At 37.0% G+C, this 20,842-nt stretch overlaps 1 protein-coding gene across 3 annotated transcripts in view; it reads left to right on the forward strand.

The window, feature by feature from the left end:
* The window catches only part of Hr4 (nuclear hormone receptor 4), a 370,802-nt gene that overhangs the window by 284,527 nt on the left and 65,433 nt on the right, over window positions 1-20,842 (forward strand). The gene's annotated exons all lie outside the window — the stretch shown is intronic.

Below are 20,842 nucleotides of genomic sequence, written 5' to 3' on the forward strand. Positions count from 1 at the left end.
TCAACCTTGCTTTGAAATAGATAATCAGTAATCACAAGGCGATTGATTGGAACAGTTTAATTCAAATTATCAATATTTTTACTCTTATTTTATTTTGTTGAAAGTACATAACTGCATCGATAATTATTAATCAAAAATATATATAAAAAAAAACATAACTTTCAATAATAAAAATGCAACAGATAATGCAGCTTGAAACAAAAAACAATGTGAAGTGTGTTAAATGGAGACTTACAAAAATCGAGGTCAAGTGTTTCAATAAATTTAAAAGCAAATAGGGCGCCAATAATAGATATTATTTAATTTGTAACAAATATGCTAAGATAATAATCATTTTGGTTTTCATTATTTTAATTTTTTTTTTTTTTTTAATCTTTTATTGTAATTTACCACACTAACAGTTGTTGCAACAAGCAAATATGGTAAAAGAAAAAAGAAATAGAAGAAAATCATGAATGGAGAAGGCACCCAGTGGTGTCACTCCAGTAACGTGCTTTGCTCTCACGATAAGAGAAGATCACGAGGCCATCTTCTCTTCAATCTCCTTAGAGGATTACCTGGTAATGTGGAGGAAGATAGGTGTTCTATGAGAGGGTTAGGATGAGCTGCTGTAGAGGAATGAAATTTGAGAAAACGAGTGTTAGCAAGATCTGTAATGAAAGGGATTTTGAGGTCATTATGGATAGTGTGAGATTAGATACATAGAACGGAGCGTTAAGAAGTTTTCAAAGTATTTTTGGACTGTAATGACTTTAGGTGTAGTGAGTTGGAACGCTTAGTCGATCCCCATACTTCGATGCCGTATGACCAAATAGTTCGCAGTAAAAGTAGATATAAGAGTCTTTTGCTATGTAGGTTAAGTTTTGAACGTTTGTCAAGTAGTCTGGCGAGAAGTTTGTAGCGTTGGTTAGTTTCTTGTCTTTTCAGTCTAGTATGGGGATTCCATGTCAACCGTTTGTCTAGGTGCAGACCGAAGTAGCGAACTTTGTCCACAGTTGGTATAGGAGTTTGGTTCAAGATGATAGGAGGTAGGATTTTCCGTCTGAGAGTAAATACTATTAACTTTGACTTCGTAACGTTGGTTTTGATTCTCCATTTGAATAGCCAGTCCTGTAAGTGGTTGATGTGTGTTTGCAGAGTTCGAGTAGCGATAATTAGAAATTAGAAAATATATTTTTATAATGTAATTAGAAGCATCTGTTAAAGTGGGTCATACTGCAGCTTGCAGCATAATTAAATGGTAAAACATTTAGTGACGAAGTATTTGACATTTTAGAGGAATGTTACAGGCGTAGTGTCATCACTTGCAGGTAATTAATTTTGCAATTAGTGAAGTGACGTAAATTGTTACTAGTGTATTGCGCTCATATGAACGTCATAAAAATCCTATTAATAACAGCCAGCTCTATAGAAACAGTTTTATCGATTTCTGAAGTAATATTGGCATAGTATTCTTAATGTCGTCTGTCTTGTGAAGCAAATGTTCGCATAAAGAGTAAACACAAAAAATGAATGTACTTTTCTTAGGCGTTACGATTCACGCTTCGTTTGATCGTTTCATTCACGATTGGAGCTTGGACTATCAGTAAAAACGGAAGGTAAAGAAATGGATTTCTGGGGAAGAAGCTGTGGCATTTGCAGGATTCAACAGGTACCCAACACTGTGCTCACACAGCCAGATTGTCTAAGTCATGGATCATAATATCTTCACTCAATCACAATATCTTCAATGACAGAAGATATTTCATTACTTCGACAGACAAGCAGCAATCTAAGCCATTAACGATAGTCAGGACACTTCTGGGATCTTAAGGAACTAAGGTGGGCAGCTTTAAGGTGCTCTTTCCTGGGTGCCAGGGATCGCTGGTCAAGTGGACCACTAGGAAGCAGATAAATTGGCCCGGTAAGATTCTAGAAGGTTCAGAACTCTTCTAATACTGCTCAAAAGGCTGTGACGAAACCAGTTTTCGAACTACCCGAGGCTTCAAGACCTGATGGTGTAGTACCACATGCCAAAGACAGGTGAAGATTCCCTTGAGAAAATTACGGTAGATCTTCTAAACACTTAGGAGTCTGCTGGGTCTAATCTTTAGTGGACAAGCATGTTTCATGTTTTACTTCAAAGAGGAAGAGACATTACTTCTACAGGGAAACAAGGTTCCTCAAAGTAGACGATGGGTCTTCCAAGCGGCCTTAAGACTTGCTCGTGATTATTGGATTTGTGTATGCGCACTGTGCCATTGATTAACTTTGAATAATGTTAATGATTGTTTGAAGGAATGTTAATCTATGTGGGTACGATCAGAAATCGATGGGCCCGTTACAGATGTTTGGGAAACCCCTAAATTAAAATTTTCCGGTAGGACAGTTGTATAAGGGTTGATTGTCAAAAACTGCACGAAAAAGCGTAACGTTGAGAAACACCCAACATTGACCATTTTTTTCTCTTTTTCTATAGAAGTTAAAATTCCCAAATTTTCTTTAAAATAGAGGGGAAATCCTCGTTTATAACTATAATTTTTTCTTAATAACAAAGATTAATTAGTTTTCGAGAAAAATTATGCCAAAAATCTGCAAAAACGACATTTTCAAAAATTGTTCTTGTTCTTCTTGTTGTTGTTACCTTTTTTTTGTTAAATACGTAGCGCCTAAACGCGCGAACCGATTTTCATAAATGAGGTGACATTCGATTCGGAATTTTATGTAGATGTGCCTTTTGGGAGTCTCGACGCTGTACATTGAATGGGAGAGGAGTTAGCCCCCTTTATGTAAGGTCCCCTCCAAAATTATTATTACTAATAACACTGTAAATTTTAGCCCGATTTTAATAAAATTTGGCATGGTGAAAGGGTTAGGGCTCCCCTACGTAACATTAAAGCGACGTTCTGCTCCTACACCTATTAAGGAGAAGTTTTGAAATCATTTCAAATTATCATCCCCTGAACCGATTTTCGTGAATGAAGTATCATTTGCTCAAAAAGTGATGTAGATTTGCATTTTTAGTGGTCTCGTCGCTGTGTATCTTTAGGAGAGGAGTTTGCCCCACTCAGGACAGGCCCTCTCTAAAACTATTATTACTAATCTTTCTACAACACTGATTTGTGTACTTTTTGGCGTTTAATCAACCCTTATACTTAACTTTTAAAACTGTAAGTTTTTGTTAAGGAGTTTAAAAAATATTTTTCATCGGCAAGGTGAAGCTGAATGAAGTAAACTTTAAATCAATTATTGTACATTCCAAACTAATTTCACAACTACATGTTGGTTACACTCACATAGTGAGAGGCCTTGCATGTCTGATAGTTTAATAATTAAATTGGATTGACAAAATTCAAAGGCTACTGCCCAAATTTTCGACGTTTCAAACTCTGCTAAATTGATTGGAATGATTGAAAAAGCACCTTTAGTTTAACGCCAGGCTTAGCATACTAAATTAAGCGGTTTCTTTTCCTTTGACGCTTTTATAACTCTTAATTTACACAATTAAGGATCGCCATTAGTTTCTGCATCCTACATTCCTTAACCAATCCTGTTCCTTCAATGCTGGCATTTTCCTTTTAAATCATTTGAAATATGAAAATTGATGTATTAAATAGCAGTGAAATTTTCGTATTCTTCTTTAACATAATATGATAAAATAAAATTTGAAAGATTTAAGTTACTGTAACTATAGTTCCGGTAAATAAAGTAAAATTTTTCTTTTTTAGGAGGATAGTAACAGATTTCTTTTTCGAGAAACCGACCGAATTTTTAGGAAGCTGCAATAAAATTCAGGGCACTTGAAAACAGAGTGATCTCACTCAGTCCATGAGCAGACCAAGACAGAAGTTACACTAACCTTTAATATTACATTTTCAATTAATAACCCTGAAGATGACCTAGTCCATAGGTCGAAAGCTTGGCATAATAAAAAAATACGAAATATGACTGAAATGGTAATTATTTTTTCATCCTATTGAAAGAATGAATCAGTCACCAAAAATAGTGAAGAGTAAACATTATTTAGTTTTTGTGATAAGTTAATGATTATTTTGCTCTCATTATACCTATATCTGTACCATTATCTTTCACCATTGGTGACATTTTATGCTGTAAGTACGCTAATATGGCTTTGCTTTATTAAATGAATTATTAACTTCAAGATTTAAATTTTCTAACTTCAATAAACGAACTTCAACCATTCTAACCGTCAAAAGCCTCTAAGTGACCAGGTCGAATTCGACTTCAGGCACCAGTGTTACATGCTTGGCCCTTTGTACGTCTCGACTAATTTAACACAACTGCGCTTATCTCTTTTTTTTTAAAAAAACCCCTAATTTAAACGAAAAAATTTAATACTTTTTTATTTTTTTGTAAGAAAAACCCTTTAAAATACAAGCCAGGAACAACATACTTGTTTTTTTTTTAATTGCCAGTTTGTACGGACATATAATTATTGTTTGTACAGTAACGGTTTAATAGAATTTGGCCACTCATGTGATGTACATGAAAAACAAAGCATTGTTTGAAGTAAATTGGTGACAAGCGCTGAGGCACGCTCATGTAGGAGTTACAAAACGGCCAGAACAATGGCTCCTATTACCAGAGTGCATGTTCCAGCATAATTAATGCATTATCTGTTTTTCTTTTTTCTTTTCCACTTTGTTTACAATCAAGAGAATGCTGTACGATCGTGTAAGATGCTGAATATGTGAGTGTAACTGTGTATTTAATCAGTTAAGGGTGTTTGACGTGTATACACGTCAAACCAAATCTCTATTACGGTGCGTTCGACGTGTATACTCGTGAAAAATATAAAATCGACATTAACTATAAAAACTCGAAATTTTAATAAAATACAATAAGAATATTATTTGGTGGTATGTTTCCTTTATCTTACTAATGGAGCTGCCAAGTATTTTATACGGAGAGGGTTGGTGGGAGTCAGCCAAATGATAAGTGGTTGGTACATGTTTGGTCTCCGCATTAGAGATTGGGAATTACGCACACAAATAGAAGCTCTCAACCCTTGTGCAATCCCGTTTTTACCTTAGATAGAGCTTCAGACCTCAGTACGAGCATGATTTCATTTTGCACAGAATTCAAAGCTCTTCTCTTCCCTGTAAAAGCTCTTGCATCCCTAGTTAACTAGGGCAATACATACGTGAAGCGGGCAAGATTTTGAAATGCACAGAATGCTCTATAATCTCAAGTCCCAGAAATTGCAGAAATAGTGCTTGCAGTGACTATTATGACGTTGTAAACTTTTGATTGTTTTGCCCTGCAAAATTGTCTGATTTTAATTCCGCACACTGTGGCGGGGTTTTTTAAAACTAAATTCCACGCTTAACTGGTTAAAGGTCGGGTATGTACTAACATCTAACGTGAAGATTGGAAAGTTTATATTTCAGATTTATCCGTTCCGTTGCAGTAAAGAGCGATGATACCACACTTACTGAGCCTCTAGAAAACAGAACAGAAGAAATTTGTAGCTGTCCTGCTACAAATAAGACTGCCAATTTCGAACCATATGAATGAAACTCTGGAATCGCTCAGTTATCACCTAAAATAGAATATGCGTGTCTTCTAAGGAGAGAGGACAAGTTTAAACTGAAACAACTTTATGTGAACAAGAATCAAGTTGGCAAGAAATCAGTTTCAACTTACATTCTGAATTTTCGGGAGGTAGACAGAATATCCAAAATTTGTTAAGTCCAAGATTCGTTTCAAAACTCTCAAATCAACGGGCACTACTAATATTTTGAGCCTTGGGAACACTGAGTGTTGTCAGGTGCTATCTGACGTTTCCACTTGAAAGTTTGACATTTTTGACCATAACCTTCTTCAGAACGTTTTGTTATTTGAGCGCGATTTGTGTTGTTTACAGTCACTTGAAAATTGTGTCTCAGCGAAAAAATGGAATTAACTCGTGAAAATTTTGGTGCAATGATTTATTACGACTTTCGACGTGGATTATCAAGACAGGAGTGCATCGATCAACTTACTTCCACTTTTGGCGATAAAGCCCCATACTTTGCCACTGTGAAACGCTGGTATAACGAATTCAAACGTGGTCGTCGTTCGCTCACCGACGAAAGTCGTGAAGGTCGTCCAAAATCAGTTGTTGTGTCAGAAAACATTGATGCTATGCAAAAACTAATAATGCAAGATCGTCATGTGACATACTGTGAGATTGAGGCAACCTTAGGCATTAGTTCCACCAGCATACTATATATAAAATATTGCATAATCATTTAGCCGTGAAAAAGGTTTGTTCTCGTTGGATCCCACATAATCTGACAAATCTCAAAAAGATGCTCGTGTCGATTGGTGCAAACAAATGCTTAAGAAATACAATGGCGGTGCTTCCAAAGACGTGTATAAGATTGTAACAGGTGACGAATCATGGATATATGCGTATGAGCCGGAACTAAACAGCAGTCGACTGTATGGGTGTTTCAAGATCAACCAAATCCAACAAAAGTTGTTCGCGCTCGAAACACTTCGAAACAAATGGTCGCCTGTTTTTTCGGAAAAACTGGTCATGTGGCAACAGTACCTTTAGAACGGTCTATTCTGAATAGTACATAACCATTTGTTTGCCGGAAGTCTTCGATGAAATAAGGAAAACAAACAAGCGCCGTCGGATCATTCTTCATCAAGACAATGCCAGCTGTCACACATCTCGTCTAACAACCGACTATTTGAGCATTAAAAAAATCGAATTAATGGGTCATCCGCCGTACAGTCCTGATTTGGCACCAAATGTCTTCTTTTTGTTTCCGAACGTCAAGAATAAATTACGTGGACAACGATTTTCGTCGGCAGAAGAAGCCGTTGATGCATTCAAAAACCATGTTTTGGAGGTGTCTCAAGCGGAATGGAAAAAATGCTTTAACAAGTGGTTCGAACGCATGCAGAAGTGTATAGATCATAAAGGAGAATATTTTGAAAAACAATAAAGTCATTTTAAATGACAAATTACTGTTTTTTTATTATTAGGCTCAAAATATAAATAGTGCCCCTCGTATCTTATCGCAATCAACAGGTCCTCACAAAGCTATCAACATCGCTTTGTCTCTGCTCACTTTACTAATCAACCTCCTAAATAATATTTTAAAAAATATGTATATTTATTGAACATTGTAACAGAATTATCTAATAAAATAAATTTTTGTCATTTTTAATCAAAAAACGTACAACTCGAGGATAAATATCTAATTGAAACTTATTTTATAATTTTTTTTTAATTGAAAAGTCTAAAAAAATAAATTCCAAACATATTTTAGAGAGTAAAAGTTGAATTACATTCTTGACAAGTTGTTTTATGGTGTGTAGGACAACGTTCTACAAACTTTATTACTTATTTTTAACTTAATTACAACAATGTTTGTAATTTGGTATTTTTTATTGGTAATGAAATTTTTGTTTAATTACTACGTAGTACCAGTCCTATTGTATGATATCATCAGATTCACTTGTACACGTTGGAAAGCAATTGTGATAAGAATTAGGTTAACAGCTTAGTGTAATTATTTATGCTGATCGAACTGTTGAAGCTTCCAGTCTGGAATGTACAGCTAACCAGAGGCTTTTAATGGTAGTCGACAGTTCTAAGAGATCCCACTGGGATTTGTGGGTAAGAGAGTAAAAGCGGGGAGGAAACGCAGAACTCGAAGCAGGATTTCCCACCTCATAACCACACCAAACGGTCCCTGTTCACAGGAATGTAACAGAAGCTAGAATCTGCTTTCAACTCACTTATTTCATTATTATTATCATTTTTACTTATACAATTGCACAGAAGTTCATGCGACATTTAAAAAAGAAGACTTTTTATTCCATGACAATCAAAGAAGCGATGTGAGAACTATTAACGACAGTGATGAAAATGTTTCCGGTAATTTTTAGAAGATTGTCGTCTTATTTCCATGATAGATGTACGCGTGATCGACGGAAAATTGTTGCACGTATGGTATTTAATTTACTCCTATCTTACGCAGGATAATGAGGGCATGCTTGGCACTCAACCATGTCCCTAGGGCATGGAGGCCTGTAAAAATTATCTTTATTCCAAAGCCCGGGAAGAGAACTCATACCCAGGCGAAGGAATTTAGACCAATTAGTCTAACATCGTTCATGTTGAAGGTGCTAGAAAAACTGATTGACATGTATATTAAGGAGGTGGCTTTAAAGTAACGGCCTCTGCATGCCAATCAGCATGCCTACCAAACAGGCAAATCTTGCGAGACAGCCCTCCATTGCCTGGTTAAGGAGTTGGAGGCTTCGGTATTTTGCAAGGAGACAGCTGTGGGCGTGTTTCTGGATATTGAGGGTGCCTTCAGCAACACTACCTACAGTTCAATTGCCTTGGCGATGAATAGACATGGCGTAGAGTCCACTGTTTCAAGATGGATCTGTAACATGCTATCGTCAAGGAGAATTACAGCGACCTTTTTGGGGAATCGCTGGAGTTAACGACAGTTAGGGGGTGCCCTCAGGGGGGGTTCTATCCCCGCTCCTTTGGTGTATGGTCGTAGATGAGTTACTTGAGGTGCTAGACCTTCGTGGGTTCTCGGTCCTTGGCTATGCAGATGATATTTCTGTAGTGGTCAGGGGTAGACATGAGACAATCGTGGATGAACTCATGCAGGAAGCTCTCAAGGTTATAGAAAATTGGTGTAGAAGGGTAGAGCTTTCAGTGAACCCTTCTAAAACTACTCTGGTTCCCTTTAAAAGGAGAAGGGACAAGGAGAGCTACAAAAACCTTCGATTTTTTGGTAAAACTCTGGATGTGTCGGGTGAGGTCAAGTATTTGGGCATTGTCCTGGATACCAGACTCACTTGGAAGGCGCAGATAGAGAGAGTTACATTAAGGGCTAAACAGGCCCTTTGTGGAATAACTAGAACCTGTGGGAAGACATGGGGTCTTAGCCCAAAGATGACCCACTGGCTCTACACACGTACAGTCACACCTATCATCACCTACGGTTCAGTGGTGTGGTGGAGGAAGACTGAACAACAGACGGCAATTAAGGCTCTAGCAAGGGTGCAGAGACTGGCCTGTCTGATGATCACGGGGGCCTTTAGTAGCACCCCTACTGCGGCGCTGGAGGTACTTCTGGGGTTGGCTCCGCTTCAATACGTTATTCAGGCGGAGGCAAGGGCCAGTGCGTACAGAATGGCGAGAAATGGGCAATGGAGGCGTATAAGTTCCTGCATTGGCCATATGATTATTTCAGATAAGGTCGACCCTGGGCCGGTTATTGACATGGCAGGGGACAGTATCTGTCCTAAATACAGTTTCGAGACTCCTTTTCAGGTGTGTATTAAACCGAGGACTGAATGGAGGGTAAACTGGACGGATCAGTACCGGAAGGGAGGCATTTGGTTTACCGATGGCTCCAAGATGGACTGTGGGACTGGGTCTGGAGTGTATGGGGTTAAACCCGAGGTTCTCATTGAGAGATCTCTTGGGAGATACGCCACAGTCTTCCAGGCCGAGGTTTTTGCTATTAAAATATGCGCTGAGGAAAACCTGCGGATGGAACCTAGAAATAGGGAGATTCGCATCTTTTCGGGCAGCCAGGCTGCACTGAAGGCTCTCGTATCCTTCAGAATCACCTCTTCCCTGGTCTGGGAATGCAGGAAGGCCCTAGAACTACTGGCGCGGCACAACAAAGTTCGGTGATGTGTCCTGGGGTTAAACACAGCAAGACCTTGATGCCTTGGCTGTGTAAGCAAAGATCCAAAGAGACCCTGTGTTTGGGCAGAAATCAGATTACTCTGATTACAGGCCTATTCACGGGGCACGGTCGGTTCAAGAAGCATCTGCGCAAGGTGGGGCTTATCAGCTCGGAGCCGTTGTGCAGATTATGTCAGGAAGAGGAGGAAACGGCCTCTCACCTGTTGTTCGATTGCGTTGCAATCGAACGTTTGCGCTATGAAACCTTTGGAACGTTGAGGCCGAAGGAGATAGTAGCGCAAAAAGAACTAGTAGGGAAAGTCCTTGACCTCTTTAGGAGGGGAGGGTTCGCCTACTAGAACTAAGAAGGGACTGGCACAATAAGTCTTCTGTGGCTGCGGTGCCTTGGGGCATAGGTCCCCTCCCATCTACTATCTTATCTTATCTTATGGTATTTAATTGGACAATCAAAGAACGCTCCTGTGATTGGTGTAAAGAAATTGTAACTAAATTGATAATGTTTTTCAAATCGATATTTTTTAATTTTTTTTTTTTTTGCGTTTATTTTTGCTACAATCAGCGCGTTGGAGCTATAAGTAACAGTGATAACAGTAACAACAAATAACAGAAGAATACGAGTGGAGAAGTTACCCAGCGGTAACACTCCAAAATAGGCTATTAGTCGCTCTCTTCACTTGAGAGGAGATCACGAGGCCACTGTCTCTTAAGGCGTCTTGTCGGGTTGTCAGGAAGAGTTCTAGAAGAAAGATTTTTAGCTAGAGGATTTATATGAGATTGCAGGTTGAAGTGGAGTTTTCTGTATCTTATTTTAGCAACTTGTGTGACAAAAGGAATGTTAAGGTCAGTCTGTATAGTCATGTTGGAGACATAAAAAGGAGCGTGTACAATAGTTCGAAGAATTTTAGATTGTAGAGATTGAATCCTTTGAAGATTGGAGCGTTTGGTTGAACCCCACAGCTCTATTCCATACGCCCAGATTTTTAAAATGTAAAATATTTATTTTATGCATTTTGATTAAATTTTTTTAGTAATTAATAAGGAGCGGAGAATACACCCTTCAGGTGAAAAGCGCGATTGATTGGTATCTCGTTTGGATCAAAAACACCGGAGGGAGCTGTAACTGAGGTTTTTAGGCCAAGAAGCAGGCACTTGGAACCCATAGGGAAGTTTTCTAGCTTCTTCCTGGCGGAAATCCTCGTAATCGGGTGATGCATACTCGTTTAACCTATCAGGACCGAGAGACGCCGACCTCTATGATAGCCAGTTTGTCAACAACGCAGGTCTCTGTGTTATAATATCAAAGAGTCCTGGAATGCCTCAGCGAACCAATGAAGTGGGCAGAGGTTGTACAGTTATTCTACTGTTGGTGGCCAGGCAGATCGGCTAGGACGGACATGAGATGGCCCTGACAAGGCAAGGCGCTAAAATTTCCATCATAAGGATTAAACCTTTTTGTATGTTAGACGATGGTTTTTTTTTTTTTTGTCCGAGAAGAGGTGAAGACGAATTTAAGGAGCCTTCCTGGTCACAGAGAGGTCTTTGTAACCAAAACCAAAGCAGATCTGAGGCATGCCTCTTCCTAAATAAAAATAAAATCGTTAACTAACGAGACATTGATGACTCTGAGGACACCTGAAGAAGCCGGGACTAGAACGTGAAGACACTTGCAGATTTTGTAGAGATATGCAGGGAATGCGAAATCGTTCCTTAAAGAAGTTTCAGATACTAAGAAATTCTAGTTACTGGAGGAGGACATACCCTTTCAGGTTCTGCGATTTTTCCGATAGCAGTGTGCTAGATCGGTTACTTAGGTAATCACCTCTTGAAGGTCACAGTGCACTGTCAAGCACCAGACAGTTTTTTTTTTTTTTTAAAAGAAACACAGTATTATAACCTAACTTCAGTTAGGTAAGAATAAATGCTGGATAAAGCTGCGTTATCGCGATGGCACAGCATTGTACTGTTCTATAGCAGAATTATGCACCTAATTGGTTGAAATCATTGGAGTGGTAAAAATTGATTGGGATTAGAGTTCGCGAGTGAAATTTTCACTAGAGTTCCATTAAATGAACACAAGTTTCACGGCCATATTAGATGAAAACACTGGAATCTTTTTTTTGAAGTTAATTAAGAAGCGGCTCAAGATAGTTGCAGTTTGGACATCTTAAATTAATCAGTGCCAAAGGTCAAAGCAGTAGATTAAAATAATGCACTGAAATATATATTTTTTTGGCCGATGCAAATTTTAAATAAATAGGCTAACAAAGAGCAAATTATGATTGATTTTTTTTTTTTAATGATTTAAGGCGCGTCAACATCGGAGATTATTGGCGCCCGGAGCTTTTTTCAGTTCACTGTCGGCCTTCGGACAGTGTTCAGACAACTATGTCCATCACCGGACAGTGAGCTATACTCGAAAGAAAATCTAAGGGCCAGTAGCTGGATTCGAACGCGGGACCTCTGCGTGGATACCCAATACGCTAACCTACTATTGCTAGTTGATGATTGAAATTAGGAACCTTAAGGATCTTTAGAGGGAAGGGCTACGCTGTATAATTTAATATTAAATTTAAATATTTCTTTCTCTAGAATAGTAAAGGTCTGGACACTCATACGTCATGCTCCCCATCTCTTGCCTTTTTACTTTTGTAAATTCCCATTTTGATTTTTTGTTTATTTTTTGTGTTTAAATTACAATAATATTACGTGAGAAAAGTAATTAGTAAGGCTTTGTATGCGTTATTTACTTTTGTCGGAGTTGCACATGTATTTCATACTGAAATCTGAAGAGCTCACAAATAGCCAGCCTTTTAGAAAAGGCAAAGCGAAATGGAACTTTTATTTATTACTTTTTTTAGTTTAAGGCGCCTCGACAACTGAAGACCTTCGGAAAGTGCTCTCTTGTTACAAATAATACTGCCCATCACCTTTTTTTAAGAAGCTCCTAAGAAGAGAAAATCTAAAGGCCAGCAGCTGGATTCGAACCCAGGATCTCAGCTTCTGAATCCAGTATTCGCTAATCACTTAGCAAATTCCAACTCTGGAAACTTTATTAAACAAATTTAAGTCTGTCTTTTGCTCCCGTTAGAAAGAAGAAGTATTGCGCTCGTGGCCAATTTTAAGTCATCTATTTTTTTTTACCAGAAATATGTTTTGAAATCTACTGCATTTGAAAAAGTTTTTGCATTTTTTTTTTCTCTCTCTGAGTGTGGTCATGCAAGCACAAACAGAAATAATAAAATGAAGCTCAAGCATTATATTTCTTTTAGTCCCATCATCGCTGGCGATCATATCTTAGCGCTCAAAATCTCTCAGTCAAAAGTAGAGCTTTACAGAGGGACCTTTTTTTTTGGTAACTTTTCACAAAAAAAATCCCAAAGTTTTCCTTTAAATTATCTACACTCGTTCGTGAGGCGGGTACCAAACCACACCAAGTAGGGGTTATGAGAGCAACTAGTAAGTTAGAGATCCCAGTTCCAGTCCAGGATATTGCGATTTTTTATGTATTCAGAAAATTATAAAGAGTGTAATTCTTGTGGCCTTGTCTGTGATACCCAATTTAGTACTGCCTAAAAAAAGGCGATTACTTTAGATTGCTGGTTGAACTCACGAAGATCAACAACATTTAGGTGAAACATTCTTTTAGGAAAATTCTATTGGTCTACCGGAGCTAAAGTCTACTCTTCCTAAACTATCATAACAGGTCTAAAGGGGCTACAATATTACGAATTTCAAGAGCTTTCCTTCACTGATTATCTTTTAAAACTTTGAAATGGCATGATTTTTCGTTTTAAGGCAATTCTGAAAAATGATTGGGCTTAGGCTTGTCGCTAAAATGTCAGTTTAGTAAATGTATGGTTCTAAAAATCTATATAAAGTAAGTAACAAATTTGTTTTAAAATACTGAGCTTTTAAAGAAAATTTTAATTAACATATAACCTTGAGCATTGCAGTAATTTAAAATTGAGTGAGCGTACACTGCACATGGTTATATTCTCCTCCAGCTGCAAGTGGGGAGTATTTCAAAAAAATTATCTGGTGTCTAGTTAACGGAAACGAGAACCCCCACAAAATAGAGCCGATACATGAGGAAAATTAGGAACTCCTCCTCTAAATAAACAGAATCCTGAATAGTTAGCTAGCTTTCATTCATCGGCAGAAAGAAGTTCCTTTCTAGATGAAAGCCTATGATTGAATACAACTGACTGGATTTTACAAAAGATGATAAAGTAGTTATTAGAGAGTCATTGAAAGTTAAATTTCCAACAAAAGTTGTCTAAAATTTTTAATTTCTGAGTTATTTTTTGTATAAGGTGATCAGAAGTATTTTGGTTCTTCACTTAGATATCGCAACACTCGGGACAAATCGTACAAAGACTTTAATACTTTCCTTCCTAAAGTGACCTTGACTTTTATTAGGCTGCATTAAATACAGAAAATTGATTGAAAATAATATATTCTCGCTATTGAAACAGGAAAGACTGTGGAATTCTCTAAATGACGTGTTCCCGGAAGTGCATTGGAGATCCAGTAAATAAGTGTAGAATTAATTATTTATTTATACAGACTGAGGCCATAATTATCACAAAATAATCTTAATTCATAAATAAAGGCTAAATAAAATCATAAACTGCTCAAAGTTTATATTAAATTCAGATACGAACATCGCGTTAGGTTTGCATGTTTGAGTATATGGTTATTTTGAGAGTTGTTTAGAAGTTACGATCTCAAAAAACTCCCATTTTGAGGCAGGTTTTTGCTTAATTAGATCTTTACTAAAAATATTGGAAATTTTTCTCAAAACAGCTTCATGGAAAACATTTTTTTTCCAAAATGTTGAATGCTAATCATTTTTATTTGGAAAATTTTACTGGAATTATTGACTTAAGAATGCTGAAGGAGTGACCTAGGTTTCTATTATAGCAACTACCTCTTTAATCTACGAGCTGGAACCGCATTTTTATCAACAAAACATTAGTTGCATGTGACGTCCCAGTTCGAACGGCAGCGGTAAAGAGATAACGTAAGATGATTAGGGCGCTAATGACCGCAAACAAAAAAAAATGAGCCTCAATAAACCATTAGTTAAGTAAATTCCATATTTTTGAAAAGTAGTCAATGAGAATTGAAAGATAATACGCACTCTAGGGCTCCTAGACCTGGACGCTGTGGTCCTATAACCCGCTCTCCTAAAAAAACCGTATCACGAAACCTAGAAGTAAAGAAACTGGATTGATTCAAATTGATTCGACTCAGAAACCGTCTTAAGGATTTTAACGGATTTAATTTGGAGGAGGCCCAGACTCATTAGTGGGCAGTAGCGCCAGTTGATGATGGCTTTGATGATTGACAGTAATCAGAGGATAAATATGAAAATCTTATTATAAGTAATATTTATAATTAAAATTTGATTGCGAAAGGTGTGAGCCAGTTTTAACCACCGAACTTTTTTGGCGCACCTTAAAATTGGCATCAGGACAATTGTGTAGGCGCGCTCTGTAGATTTTATTATCTTATTTTAATTAAGGTTTGTTTATTATGGTCATTGGCGTCAGAAGTTCAGCCAAGACAGTTACTAAATTACAACCTCCATCGAATGCGGAAGTTTTTGCTGTTAAATTTGGTAGGTAGATTCAGGGGTGGCTCTAGCTCGTGTAGCGTCCGTGTGCAATGAAACCCTGGCGCCCCTAGGCCTGACCCCCCCCGCGGCTATAACTATTAACTTTGAGTTGAAACAAAATGTTCGAAAAAGAAGCCGCCCATAGGGCGCTCGCGTTTGATAATTGCCGCCACCGCGCTGGCTGGCCGCTTCTGTCATATCATTGTTGTACCATGATGGTCCAAGACCCCTGAGACGGCGGCGCCCGTGTGCATTGCACACCCTGCACTATAGGTTAAGCCGCCCCTGGGTAGATTTATACAGACGTTCCTTCAATCCAGATAAAAATCACTTAAAGGATATTACAAACTGGGCCACATGGCCCAGCCACCGGAACCGACCCTTCTTTATGAAGGTTACGATGGTTTCCTCCTTGATTAGCTGATATATTTCCTCATTTTTCCGCCATTCACCATCTACTCACTTCTTAGCGAGTCTAAGTTTCAAGGAAACTTCATTTTGTAAACTGCAGTATGAGAGAGTAATAACTATAAAAAGAAAATGTTATAATAGTTGAAGCATAAGCCCTGAAGATGACCTAGTCCCTGAGTCGAAAGCTCGGAAAAATAAAATGGTTAATACTGACTAAATTGGCAGTATTCTTTTCTACCTTCTGGACAAATGAATCAGTCACCAAAAAAACAAAAAAAATCTCTTATAAATATTTGGAATACCAGCGGGCATCGCCCTAGTTCGAGATACACTATATAATTTTGGTACATATTTGCCAGAAAAGTGTATTCTATTTTTTTAGAAATCTAATGGGCACTACTTCTAGGGAGTCTCAATAACTTAAGGCTCTAATTTCCCGTAAAGGTGCCCAGAAAGACGCCCATCGAATAAAAAAAAGAAAAGTAATTAGTGTCGATACTGGGTTCGATTCCCTATCTTGGCCTTGGCCTATTTAATGATTAATATGAGAACTTTGTAGTAAAGTATGTTTACTAGTCGCCTCCGTCCTCGACACCTAATTTGTCGTAAAGTCCACCTGAAAAAGAAAGGCATTGCTTTACTTTATAACACTTAGTAAATAACTTTTGCCTGTGGATTATACTTTTCTAATCAGGAGCTATGAGTTATTAAAACTGTCCAAATAGTTGTATATAGTAGAGGGATGAATGTGTGAAGCGAATGTATTTATAAGTAAGAATGGAGAGTGAGTGATATTCTAGTGATAAGCACCTAGACGATGCTGGCAGTATGGCGAAAGCCAATGCCTAAAATGTTAAACTAAGTTAAAGGTGCCACAGTAACCGTGCGGTTATAGGCGAGAACTGCAAAGCTATAATGTATTGTGATACTGGGTTCGATTCCCGATCTAGGCCTTGGACTATTTAATGTTTAATATGAGAACTTTGTAGTAAAGTATGTTTGCTAGTCGTCTCCGTCCACGAGACCTAATTAGTACTTTGTCGTAATGTCCACCTGAAAAAATAGGCGATTACTTTCCTTTATATCACTTAGTGAATCTGGTCTAACACCAGCAAAATTTAGAATGAGACCGTATATGAACCGTTTCAGCTGTAACGCGCACTTTCAAATAAGTAATTCAATCCATTGTGAGGAAGAAACTATGACAAAATCAGCTCGTTACAATGATACTCAAGAACATAATTTGTAAACTTTTATTACGTTTAACTACCTGCGAGTTTAGGCCTAATAATGACTACCCTAAAGTTATGTACTCATTCAAAAACTTTGGTTTCTTTCTATCCCCACTCCGTAACAAATATGTCCCCTTACTGCATTACCCTCTTTGGAAAATGTTTCGTGGAAATCCCCCAGCTATAGTGCGAGTGGTGGTGGTCGCCAGTTAATAGTTTGGTTAGATAGGATTGGTCAAGGTGCTTGTACACTGTTACCTTGACATTGGCCAAACTACCTGCGCTCGGGCGCTTCTCTAACGGTATACCGTTTTTCTAGTTCAAAATAATGTACATAACTCACTGTCCAGTGATTATAACAGTGAAGCTGCTTGTTTGTTAAACCACCGGCACTTGTTGCAGTCGCAAACCAATAACTCAAGACAAGGATATCTTTGATCAGGTAAACATTCCGTTATTTCCGGTGTATAGATGAGTTTCCGCATTCAGTGATCATCTGTAGCAACTAAAATTAAGAACACAATTCAAAAACACAAAATTAATTAATTAGGTACTTTTAAATATAATTATTTTCTCCCATTTTACACTCACTATAAGCAGCCGGCTTACATGTCTTTAATACTGCATTTTGTAATTTATATTATAATGTGTATTATTATTGAAACCCAAGATTCCAAAAAGAATCTGTTTCGAACTCACATGATTTCCTCTCAATGCTGCAATTTATGTGAGGAAACATTGAAACTATTTTGAGTCAAAAAATTTTAAAATGTAGTTAGGTCTGCTAGTGCTTGATAGTTTACTCACCGTTGCACGCATGATTCTTGTATCCCTGACCGGTTTAGGACTTACATCCATTATCAAAAATAGATTAGTCAGATTGGTGTAGAGATTTCGACTTCACTTACTTCACCGTCTAGGAACTACACTTGTTGATTGATAGAGGGAGGTTACATAGTGTGTTATATTCAAAATGTTAATGAATTGTAAAACATTTTGTAAAAATAGTTGAAAACAATTAATTAATTCTAATATTTTTGTTTAAGGATTCTTTACGTTTAGTGCATGTGTACTAAATTGTTCAGTTAGAGTAGATTTTGTAAGGGGGGCGCGCGAAATTAAGAGAAAACACGGAATTATACTTCATTTGAACTGGGAAATTAATTATTGATTAATAGAATATTAGTAATACTCTTACTAATGCAGTTTAAGTAGTTAGTGACATGCAACAATACTAAACGGAACAGCACATTTATACTAATTAGGTGAAGTATTAGCGGTATTGGTTAGTGTAGCGGGACTCTCTCGCTGTGAACATGGGTTCGAATCCAACTCCAGCCATTCTCATTTCTCTTTACGAGATACTGTACCGTTCACTAACTTTACAGCCGGTAATGCACTTGAATAAGACTTTGGGCGCCAAAGACCTTTGATGTTAAATTTCTAATAGTAATAAAATTATGATTAGAAATATGTGAAAATATTAAAAACTGCTTGCAGTCAGACAGACCTTCAATAGATTTGATTCCGTATCTGAGTTCAATGTCGTATCGGTATCATTAAGATATTTCCGCAGTTATATTTATCTTTTAACAATTTTATATGCTTCCGGTGAGATTTCTGTTGATAAATATGTACTACCTACCATTCAGTTAATTCATTTACAGATAAAAGCAATAATTTATCATCATTATTGTTTAAATTGCTTCTTAATTCGTTTAAAGTTTAAAATAATGCGCTTAAAGTGCCAGGAATTGGAAATTTCTAAAGCAAACATTTGTCCAGCTAAATTAGAGAAAATAAAAAGTTTAGACTTCTTTCCAAGGGCTACCCAACTAAAAGTAATGCTAGTTGGAATTCTCACCTAAGCCAAAAACTTAACTTCAGTTCTGCACATAATCAAGAAGGTGTGAAGTAAAATTAAAAACATAAAAATCACATATAACGTTTTAAAGCTATAGCTCTTGTAATAATAATAATAAGAAGTCTTTATTAAAAAGTTTTAGATAACTATAAACTTTGAAATACAAATACAAAAGCACAGACAGACATATTCATGGTCCTTAGACCGTCTGAAGAGTCGTCAAACACCAAAAAAAAATTATAATTAGCAACTCAGGCTTCAAAACCACTTTATATAAATAAATATAAAAAAAAAATCGTACTTCTTGTTAAGGAGAAAAAACTATAAAGAACACAAATGAAAGAGTTACAATGAAACATTTACTCCATATGCAATAATGTAAAGAATAATGCAAATAACATGAAGTTTATACTTAATCGACATTACATATTTTAAATAAAATAATAATTATTGCAAATTTAGAAATTAATTAATAGTTAAACTCCGATATTAGGAGGAATCTATATTGGCAAGCTTCTTTGCAAAATTTGATCAGACTTAGCCAATCCTTCCCATCCAAATATTCAATAAATTCATCAAAATTTAGACTGCGCTTTTTAAAAAATTTTAGGCGGAACTCAATCAGAATAGGGCAGATTGCTATAAAGTGGAACACAGTTTCTTTGTCTTTCAGATTACAGAGAGAGCACAATTTTTACTTCTTTAGTAAAAGAATAACCATTTAAATAAATAAGCTCGCCTCTGGCCTTCACAATCCACCCTATAGACCGCGCGTCAAGATCACTGCAAAAAATATTGATATTAGTAATTAAGTGTTCCTCTGTAGCTCTTGTATATGTTTATAAATGCATTCATGTGCCTCTCTTTCCTAATTTAAGGAATCACAAATCTTTGTAAATGATTGTTTAAAAAAGGTTGTTCCCAGAACAACTTAAAAAGCCTTAAGCAAAAAGTAACAACTGTCCTTGGCCAGGGGCTGTCATTGCTTTGAATTCTTTGACCGAATATTCGAGTACACACCATGAAACAAACAACACTTACGATGACCTGCAGTCTATTTGACTAAAAGAAATCATAAATAGAGGAGTGTTCCAACTGAAATAGGAGAGAAGCGTCAATTTGCAACAATGTCTGCAGTTGTTAATCCAACGTTGCCAGTGCAAGTTATTCTCATAAATTAGGTTGTTCACCTCCGGTAGGTAAGGAAATATTTACGGATACATTCTACATTTTCTAACGACCTTGAAAATAAATACTACCTGAAAGTTGGACGGCCCAAATCTGGGAAAACCCAACATAGTGTTCGCTCAGCAAAAGAAAACAGCTCTAATTAAATAACTTTAATAATATTAATAATAATATTAGCTTTATGTGCCAAGATAACCTCCAACGTTCGGTTTCTTAACTACTCAGCAAATTGACAGTGGAAAATGTATTTTTCATTTGGATAAATTTTAAATAAATAATCATAATTAATATCTCATTTATTATAACTACGAAATCTACATATGTTTGCCAATTTAAAACGTACAAATCTCCCCATCTCTAAAAAAGTTCCGAATTAAGAGATCCAGGTTTCGAATCCAGCTGCTTACCCTTAGATCTTCTCTTCCTAGGTGCTTCTTACAGCTCACTGTCCGGTGATAGGCAGTGTTGTCTGTAACAAGAGATCAATGACTGAAGGCCGGGCAGTGCACTGAAAAAAAGCTCCAGGCGCCAATAACCTCAGATGTTGACGCGCCTTAGTAGAAAAATAAAGAAAACTCCTGTAATGGTCTCCAAAAATACTTTCTGAGACCGTTGTCTATAAAACCTCGAATTAAGGAGCAATTTTTTGAGAAAATCTAAAATAATTTCAAAAAATCCGGCCAGCAAAGTAACACTTTGCTTTATTAGATTTTGATCGCTATATTGCAGTCACGATCCAGGTCAGATTTCCAATCTAAATATCAGGTTTCCTCTTCTGGTGGTTTTTAGTTTTGGTGCTATTTCGTTCATACAGACATACATGCACCTTACCCACAAAGTAG

This window comes from Rhodnius prolixus, unplaced genomic scaffold (genome assembly GCF_049639745.1).
Source record: "Rhodnius prolixus isolate KJV_2025 unplaced genomic scaffold, Rpr scaffold_1, whole genome shotgun sequence".
NCBI classification, from domain to species: domain Eukaryota; kingdom Metazoa; phylum Arthropoda; class Insecta; order Hemiptera; family Reduviidae; genus Rhodnius; species Rhodnius prolixus.